Here is a 10,244-nt window from a genome sequence, read left to right as displayed (position 1 = left end):
CCATCCCCAATTCCTTCCATCACCCCCCCTCCCCCAATAAGAAATACTGGCATGGATGATGTAATCCGTTTCACCTGTTCATATGTTACATTTAGGTTCTATTACATATAAAAATGTTTTATTTTTACATTCATTATACTTTACCCAGCTTTACTGCTACAGGGCAGCTGCTCTGTGCAAAATCCCATCCGGTCTGGCGCCATCTTGAGCTCTACGCTGGTTAATGCGGCGATCGGCCACTTCCTACATCTGTCTATCCACACAGCTCCGTTGTCTGATGCCGCTACCCCACCGGGACCACTCAAGAGAGCCCAGAGATTGACCAGAACAACTGTGTACATGCTCATTTTGACCAGAACAACTGTGTACATGCTCATTTTGATCTGCTAAGATGTGAGTTGCCCTTTGTCTTTTTTTTAATAAAGTGGTGTACATTAATGTTGCACTTAGTTTGGCACCCCTCTGTATTTTTTTTTTTTTTTTGAAGACTTTAAAGATAACCTACTAAAAAGGTATGAAAATTTCTTCAAATATAGATGATTACAGTTATATGGATGTTAATGATGGTCAAGATAATGGTGTGAGAGATCTACCAAACCTCATTGGCTTTATGGTTTCTAAAACTGGAGAGCATGTTTCTGTATCAAATAGGTGCATTGATGAGGTTGTTGAAGAGTTTAATTTTATCACTCATTTAGCCTCAGGGCCCATCATTAAAGATCTTCTGCAGTCCTGTTTGACACAACAGACACATTGAAAAGGCACAATTGTGAGATCAGACACCATAACAAAGCTTTGAGATGGCAACCCATTTACATCTGCTTTGAGTAGCGGCAGTCATCTTTCTTCTACCGAAGATTTAAAGTTACATTTTGTTCATTTGGGAGGGATCTGAGGAACAGCTTTACTCATTTCTGTCCTATTCGAACAAGTATGGGATTCGACTTACAGGTAAATGGAGCAGAAAAAAGGTATAATTCTTAGGGTCCTTTCACACGGGCGTTCCGTTTTTTTCTTCAGTTCAGTCACTTTTTTTTGTTACAAAACGGACACGGATGTCAATTTTTACGTCCGCCGACGACGGTTTTCCGTCCGACGACGTCCTTTTTGTAACATTTTGCTATCTGTTTTTCATCCTTGTTTTTTTATGACTCATTATTTCCCAAGTGACTTTGCTCTTTCCCAGCATGCATTGGGTTTCCCATGCTGCTTTGTGGTCCCAGTGAATGACTCAGTGAGTATAAAGTGTTTTTCCTGTGTGTTCTGGTGTCTTTCCTGTGATTTTTAGCAAAACGAGCAATGGCCCCTTCCCGATTTTGCTCATGTATTACGTGAGGAGAGTGGAGAGTCGGAGGAGGAAGATATTTGAGCGAAAACGTCACACCTATTGGTCTCATCCCATGATGCTGAAGAGGCCCTCTGAGGGATGTTTCTATACACTACGCTGATTTGAGACGTTATCCGTTGAAATTCTTTAATTTCACTCTGATGTCTGTAACCACATTTGATTTTCTCTTGGATAAATTGGTACCACGTCTTCAGCGGATGGACACCAACATGAGACGATGTGTGCCCCCAGCAGAGTGTCTTCTAGTCACTCTCAGGTAAGTCAGCTGATGTTGTCATGCTAATGTAAAGAGGCCCCCAATTCTCCTGTTGCAATAATGTTAAACTTGTTCATTTACCTAGTCAATAAGCTAACTCCAACCCACCTTGGCCCCCTCCCGCCCGCCCACTTTAACTGACACACAGCCCACAGAAGACATTTGTTCTAGTGCATCATATATACATGCAAATTATAAAAATATACTTGTTAAAATTACTCACTGGCCACCTTATTAGACAAATGTCATATTAGCCGATCACATAGCTACTACTCATTGAATTTGGGTGAGGGTGAAGGGTGTTGTGCAGTCCTCAACATAGCATAGTTGCGAATAAGGGCCAAATGTCAGATAACATGTAATTGCTAAAGAAAATTTACTTTTCCGTTAATTCTTGTCTATTTTCCTTATGACTAGGTTTCTTGCATCAGGACAGACATTCACGTGTTTGAACCATTACTTTTTATTGGGGATCTCCACAATTTCGATGATTGTTCATGACACCTGCAAGGCCATATGGGAGGAGCTAAGTCCACTTGCAAAGCCTGTCCCATGATGCACATGTGTGGTTGCAAATATCTGACGGATTTCTGATGAAGACCCAATTCCCCAACTGCCTTGGAGCCCTTGACGGAAAACATATGCGTATTAGAATGCCTCCTGGATCAGGCTCCAGTTATTTTAATTATAAGAAATATTTTTCATTGGTGCTGATGACTATCTGTGATAGCAATTACAAATTTGTTGCAGTGGATATTGGGGCATATGGTAGCACTGCTGACTCCTGAGTGTTCAGGACATCCACAATGGGGAGAAGGCTTTTAGATGGCCGTCTGAACCTACCTGCTGACAAGCCACTGCCAGGAACATCTGGACCGGATATGCCTCAAGTCTTAGTGGCTGATAAAGCTTTTGCCCTCTCAAGTCATCTTTTAAGGCCATATACCAAACATAATTTAACAAGCCAAAAAAAGGATTTTTAACCACCGACTTAGTAGAGCAAGGAGGTTTATTGAGTGCACATTTGGCATTTTGACAAGCAAGTGGCGCATTTTCCATAGTGCCATACAACTTAACGTGGAGAATGCAGAAGAAGCGATCAAAGCATGCTGTGTGCTCCACAATACTGTTCGTGATAAAGAAGGTGTAGCGCTGATATCCTCCTATATTGATGTGTGTCTGTATACTTTAATGAAACGTCCATGGACATTGCTATGTTTGAGTAGTTGGAGCCATCTAGTGAACAAATACTGGTAATGCAGCTATGTTTTTTTTTTCTGAAAGAGACAGGAAGTGATTGTTGGTTTGGTGACCTACCCATGAACACCTTCTTGAGCAGGGCATGCTGGGTAGGGGATAAAAGGGGCCGGAGGAGCCATTTTAGGTCTCTTGGAATCGTGTGGCCTGCCTGAGAGGACCTGTGGGGAGACGGTGGCCAGATTGCAGAGACCCAGAGACACTCATCTGAGCATCAGAGGACAGGATCCACCCAGTGGGGCTGAACGGAGCGATTGGTCCAGCTGATGGAGAAGCAAGTTTCAATCACCGGAAAAAAGTCACCACACAGAGCCTCTATCCAGTGGGTGAGCGGGTCATGGCCCACAGTTTGTTAAATCTCACATGCAGTTAGACTCATATACAGGCCTCACTGGAAATTATAGTTCCACGAAAGAGCAGAGCAACTGATACTGAGAAGGCTTGAGGCCTATCTACCAAGAAATGTTTAAATAGTTGTTACAGCTACACCAGAAGCATTTTCACTTCAATTTAATTCACCAAAATTGTGGATTACAAATCACAAGGAGCCACTTTAGCTAGCGAAGAAAAGAAGATCCAGGACTAAGTACTCCAAAAAGTGAGATCTCACACATAGCTTATAAAGTAGGGGGAGCTCCCAGGTATAGACTATATATATATATATATATATATATATATATATATATATATATATATATATATATATATATATATGTATACTGTTTCTTTCTAATTGTTTATATTAAAATCCATTGTGCTGTTGTATTATCCTGTAGTGACAATACAGGTGTTTTGTACTATCTTACATTGTATTGTTTTGCATTGCATCACAGCTGTGCCAAGGGGATTGAGCCAAGTTAGTGGGGTTTATTGGTAGAGTGCAGGCCCAGATCAAACCAGCAGCCCTTCCGGGGGTCAGTGCTACACGTGGAGGCTCGTCCGGGATCCTGTCACTCTACAAGCAAGCCCGCCCTCCTTAAGGCTACCATGGACCCCATCAAAGTAGTCCAGTGGTGCGAAGCAGAGGGGACACGCTCAGAAGCAAGCGTGGCCATTGAATTTCCAGGGAGCGACTGGGGAAAGAAACAAATTAAAGAGGTGGTACAAACATTGTCCCCGGACAGAAAGGCTTACGTGGTCGCAGTGAAACCAGATCCTATGCACTGATAGAGTGGGGACGGGACGTCCCTGAAAGTTTCCACGGTGCCAGTGTAAAATTGTCTGAAAAGACAGGAGTTTCACTTGACACATCCCAGCAAGCATGAAGGACACTCTCCCAGTCAGAAGCAGTTAGAACCTTTAGACAGGAAAGCAGGGGCTGCTGCTAAATCACTGGCAGAACGACAGCTGGCTGATCTGAAACGACAGTACCGTGACATACAGGAGAAGTTTCAAGAGACCTCCAGTATTATAGCTAAACGTATTAATGGGTTACGTGTTGGTTTGGAGGACCAGAGAGATAGCCAGATAACACCCAACCCTGAGAAGGTGCTGAAGAAACGCACCCAGGGCCGCTTGCAGGAAGTAACCATCCGGAAGGATTTCCACATTGATGGAAAGATAGGAGAGAAGGGGCAGAAGGAAACACTGTCCTACACCAGCCTCCTACACCAAATGGAATTGGGGCTACAGAAAGTATACAGATAGTAGAGAGACTCCTCAGAACTTCCTATTTCGGGCAATTGAGCTCAAGGACCGCCTGCTGTTCGCATCAAGGGAAGAAAGAAGCGGAGATAAAGTCACGTGTTTTTGTGACGCAACGCGTCGGGATGCCGTGGTGACGTCACTTCCGTGTCTACGGCCGAGACCAGAAGTAGGAAGCTTTTGGAAGCGATTACTGTGACCGCATCGGCTGTATTCGATTCTGTTTGAAAGGTGCTGTTTTATCCACCTTGATGTAAGTGCAACATTGAATTTTATTTATTAAAATGTTTGGAATTACTACACTACGAGTTCCTCTTCCGATTTCTTCTGGCATATGAGTGCTTCGAACCAGCCCTGGTAGCAAACACCCCCCTTCTGATGTCCATATAGAGGAGTGTGACTACAAGATATTCAGTATCCAAAGGAGACATCCCCATAAGTCTACAGGTTGACAAGTGACACCTGAAACGCTCTTAAGAGTGTTAATGGAGGTGAGCGGCCATTACACTTATTTGCCTGAAATTACAGCTCACTAAAGAGTCGCACTGGGAATCACCGGAATCTTTTCACCTGTTATGAACTTGAATTTATATATTTTTTCCTATCTGCACTGATTGTTATCCAGACTGGGACTCTTGATTTTTTTGATTGATTATTTATCTGAGATATCTCAGTGCATGATTTACCTTGTGATATTATTATTCGCAAGGTCACTTTTTTGGATTTGGATATTTGGTTTTACTGAAGAGCTGACATTGGTTCACTCTTCAGAGGGCTTTGCACATTTTTTTCTACACATTTTTTCTTCATTTGCTGATATAGTCTATTCAAGTTATTTATATCACTTGTGTCACTGATCCAGTTTTATTCACTTTTTATGAAGAGCGACTGGTTCACTCTTCACAGGGCACTGTAATCAACTACAATTTTTTGACCAGATATTTTGGTTATTATTCTTTCTCCACGTTTATTTTAGACACTGTTTTGTGTCCATCCGGCGATTATAATTATTGAACACTTTTTGAAGATATTCACACTTATTATTTGAAGAATTTATCACCTCTCTTCTTTCTGCAATTATTATTGTTATCTTCATCTCTTTCCCACCCTTGAGTTTGGGTTCAGGGATTGTAGACCTTCACGATTATCACTGAGCTTTATATTTATTTCTACATTTTTATCTATTTATCACTGCGGCACCTTTGATCACCTCACAGATTGCATATTTTAATATCTAGTGATTTTTATGCATTATTAAGTGATTATCTTATATTGATGGTTCACCAATTTTAGAGTACATGCGCTGATTTTATTGCTCTTATTAATGTGCCTGTAAGTGAAGTTTACCAAACCAAAAGCCCCATTGTAAAATGTTATTAAAGACAAATGTTCTAAAAAATTTCCCTACTGTACAGGTTCGCCCTATTATAGCTCCTTCATCTAGAGGGTCCCAAAGAAGACGACAGGCAACAACTGAAATGGACACTGGCATGATGGGGTTCATGGAGGACATGAGGGCAATGAGGAGGGCTGACGCCATGGACCCCTTCAATGATCCCAATAACTATGACGCTACTTTCTTACGAAATCTCTACCACCATTTATCACAGACCCCGAGTCACCGAAAAATGGAGGTCCAAATGACCATTAGCAATGTATCTATAGCCTGTGTAAGAGCTGCAATGGCTGGGGAACCCATGCCAGATTTAAATATTTAACAAAGGCCGTACCACTATTCCGTCGTGTCGGGTACACCAAACCCATCTGGCCATCATGGATATGGTCATCAGTCATAACCCCCTACCAACCCAATGCAGCCTTATCGAAGAACAACAACCCCTACCCTCCCACCATTTGGACCACCTTCTCATGTACCATCTTTCAGCCAGCCAAACCCCTCCAGCAGCCAGCCAAACCCCTCCAGCTCACATGACTCCTTCAGTTCCCAGGCCCACTCATACAGTACTTCTTCACCAGCGTCCACGCTGTTTGGGAATTCTCCTAGTCCCTACTACCATGACCTGTAAATGAGTCCCATCTATTACATATATAGACACGTGAATGTTGTGTTGTTGTTAGACACCTTGCACTTTGAATTGTTTTCGTGTTTTCCTGTTCTAAACACAAAAAGTTAGCACTTAATGCTGATGTTACTTATTTTCGATGCTGTTAATAAAAAAAAAATTACTGACAGGAAATGGAAAAGTTTTTTTTTTTTTTATTCTTTTATTGAACAAAAGGAAAATAAGGGCAGTAATTAACAATCTTGACACTGATTACATATGGGCATACTGCTATCTCGTGGAGCAAATGCTGAGTGGTTTGGTCGCAGTCCACTATATTGCACAGAGGGCAAATGTGTATCATCATCATCTTCCAGGCTGATGCCTATGTAGCACTGACCCCCGAAAGGGCTGCTGGTTTTATCTGGGCCTGCACTCTACCCCTGCACTGCTTCTGGGCAGGCCCAGAAGCTGTTTAGCAGGGAATGCTGCGCTTGCACCGGAACTGACGAGCAGGGCCGGTGAAGGCGCATTGATTCCTGGGAGCGATGACGTTCAGCTCCCAGGAGTCATCGCAAGCCGGAAATGGCGGCCGCCGAGGGAGGAAGTGGAAGGAAGGTGAGTATATTTTCTTCAATATCAAGGTAAGTGACCAAAAAAATAAATAAAATTGGGAGCATCCATTTCTTTTTCAGGTGGCCCTTAGCAAGTGGATGGCCCAAAATCGATTTGTTTTATTTTGAGGCCGGAACTCTGCTTTAAGTGGTGTGGTGGTGGGTACCTCTTAACCACTTGCCGACTGCCTAACGCCGATCTACGTCGGCAGTCAGCCCCTCACAGGCAAAGTGACGTAGGGCTACGTCACTAGCTTGTGAGGGTCTAGGGAGCGAGCGCGCGCCCCCGGAGGCGCACTCCCGCTCACGGACCCCCCGCGCGTGTGACCGGCGGACCCGATGTCCGCCGGTCACTCTGCGATCGGCGGGGGAGAGGAAGAAAGTCAGGCGGCTTGTGTAAACAAGCTGCGTGTCATTCTCCCCTGTGTATGAAGGATGATCATACGGTTCTACTATGTAGAACCGTTGATCACTCTTCATACATCTGAAGCCACAGGCAATCACAGTAGAAAGCACGCCCCTAGGGACACACATAGCCCCTCCCTTTCAAAAAAGTTAACCCCTTCACTGCCAGTGTATTTTTACAGTAACAGTGCATATGTATAGCACTGATTACTGTAGAAATGTCACTGGTAACCCCAAAAGTGTCAAAAATGTCAGTCAAGGGTCCGATCTGTCCGCCGCAATGTCGCAGTACCGCAAAAAAATCGCAGATCGCCGCCATTACGCATTAAAACAAAAACAACAAAAATGACAAAAAATCTTTCCCTTTGTTAGTAAACGCGATAACTTTTGCGCAAACCAATCAAAATACGCTTTTTGCGATTTTTTTTATCAAACATAGGTAGCATAAAACAAATTGGCCGAAAATGTTAAAAAATTTAGATTTTTACATTTTTTTGGGGGGGAATTTCATTAAAAAAAATGTGAAAAATATTGCTATTTTTGCAAAATTTACGCTCTTTTTTTGTTTATAGCGCGTGATCAAAAAATCGCACAGATGATCAAATACCACCAAAAGAAAGCTCTGTTTGTGGGAAAAAAAAGGATGCCAAAATTCGTTTAGACACAGCGTCGCACGACCGCGCAATTGTCCGTTAAAGTCACGCAGTGCCGAATCGCAAAATACCCCCTGGTCAGGAAGGGGGTAAAATCTCCCGGGGCTTAAGTGGTTAAGCCCGTACACACGTACTGATTGTCAGCCGAACGATCGGCCGCCTTTTGTCCGGTGCTGTCCTGTCGGTTGAAAAGTGCTAAAGACTGCACACAAATTTTGTCGACCAACAACAGCCGACTGCAGAAGTGATGGTTAACGTTCCGTGTTTTTTTTCTTCTCTGAGCATGCCCAGTCTTGCTAATCTGCTGTTTGTCGGCCCGAACTCTGTACTGACTGGCGAACAATCGGCCGTTCTGGTGACGGCCAACAAAAATTTTAAAGTCTGCACGCCAGATTCTGTTCGGCCGAAAAGTCGCAGTCGGTTGTCGGAAGCATCATACTAACAAGCCGACAATCGGCCGATCGGACGGTGGCCGAATATTTACGGCCGACAATCGCTACGTGTGTACGGGCCTTTAAGGCCTAGCTAGCTCAGGACTTTAATTTTTGAGCCCTGCATTGCACATTCACATCAGTTCCCTGCCCTCAAGGAGCTTACAATCTAAGGTACGAGTGCCAATTTAGACAGGAACCAATTTACCTACCAGCATGTCTTTGGAGTGAGGGAGGAAACCAGAGTACCCGGAGGAAACCCACACAGGCACAGGGAGAACATAAAAACTCAAGGCAGCTAATGGCGTCGTTGGGATTCAAACCAGCGACCCTTTTGCTGCTAGGCAAAAGTGCTAACCAGTCACTACACCACTGTGTAGGGAAGGGATTAACGTCAAGAGCAATCAAAGGCTTAAATGTGTACCAAAAATGTGCTTACTCACTGTGTGGGATGTGCTTGTACTGTGGGAAGGCAGCGATCTGTGTTCCTGCTTTGTGGTAACACAGGATCACTACCTTTACTATTGACAGAACGGCGATCTGCCTTGTTTACATAGGCAGACCGCCGTTCTGCTTCTCTCCCGAAATATCGGTGGGTCCCGGCGGACTTGCTTATCGCTGTGTGTCCAATCAGAGCCGCCTTGCATGTACAATATACAGTCAGCAAGCCGTTAACTAATACAAAGTACCAGATAATATCTAACATTAGCTAAGATCTGTAGTATATTTCCTCTCTACAACATACTGTACAGTGTGCAATGCATATTCTAATATCCATGCCAGCACTTTCTCATTGGTAATTCTTGTAGGTAATAAATCATTCAAGGTTTTATAATATGAATATTTTTATCACATATATATATTCTTCATTGTTTTTTTTAAATTTAACTGAAGTTAAGATAATAACCATAAGGTATTTTTGCAGCAAAAAAAAAATAAAATAATATATATATATATATACTTGCCGTCACAGCCATGAGAAGCTCTGGGCATCGGTACATACTGAATCTCACATGTACAGTCTGTCTGAGAGTGATAGAACTCATCACTTTGAGGCAGGCTGTAGTTGTTCATTTATACTTTACCACCCTAAGTGCCGGTGTACTGCCGATTTCTTCAACTTGCTGAATAATTCAACCAGACGCGTCACTTCCGCCGCAATTATCAATGCAGCCTGAGTCAATGCCCGTGCACAGTGGGGAACACAGTGCACGAGAGTTGGCTTTTTCGGCAACGCAACTGCGCATGCGTTGGTTGTATTCTTCGGCAAGATGTTTCAACGCAACTGCGCATGCGCCGCTGTATATTGTATATTGTTGGATGTTGGAGTATTACGTAAGATGTTGAAGATGTTGCGCCCGACATTTCTTTACTTATTTGCGCGACCGCATATATATATAAATGATTTAAAAAGAAAAAACATTACCTAATAAATACCACTGCCTGGCATTTGAAATTCTGGTGTGTATATTGGAAGGCTGTAAAAAAAAAAAAAAAAAAAAAACACACATATATATATGCAGCATGGTTAACACTACTGCTATATATTTATTTACTTACTTACACGGAAGGATTTAAAAAAAAATTTACCTAATAAATACCAGTGCCTGGCAGTTGAAAATGTGGTGTGTAT

The sequence above is a fragment of the Pelophylax lessonae genome, assembly GCF_965119305.1.
Source record: "Pelophylax lessonae genome assembly, chromosome: 11".
NCBI lineage: Eukaryota > Metazoa > Chordata > Amphibia > Anura > Ranidae > Pelophylax > Pelophylax lessonae.
Note: the sequence above shows the minus strand (reverse complement) of the source record.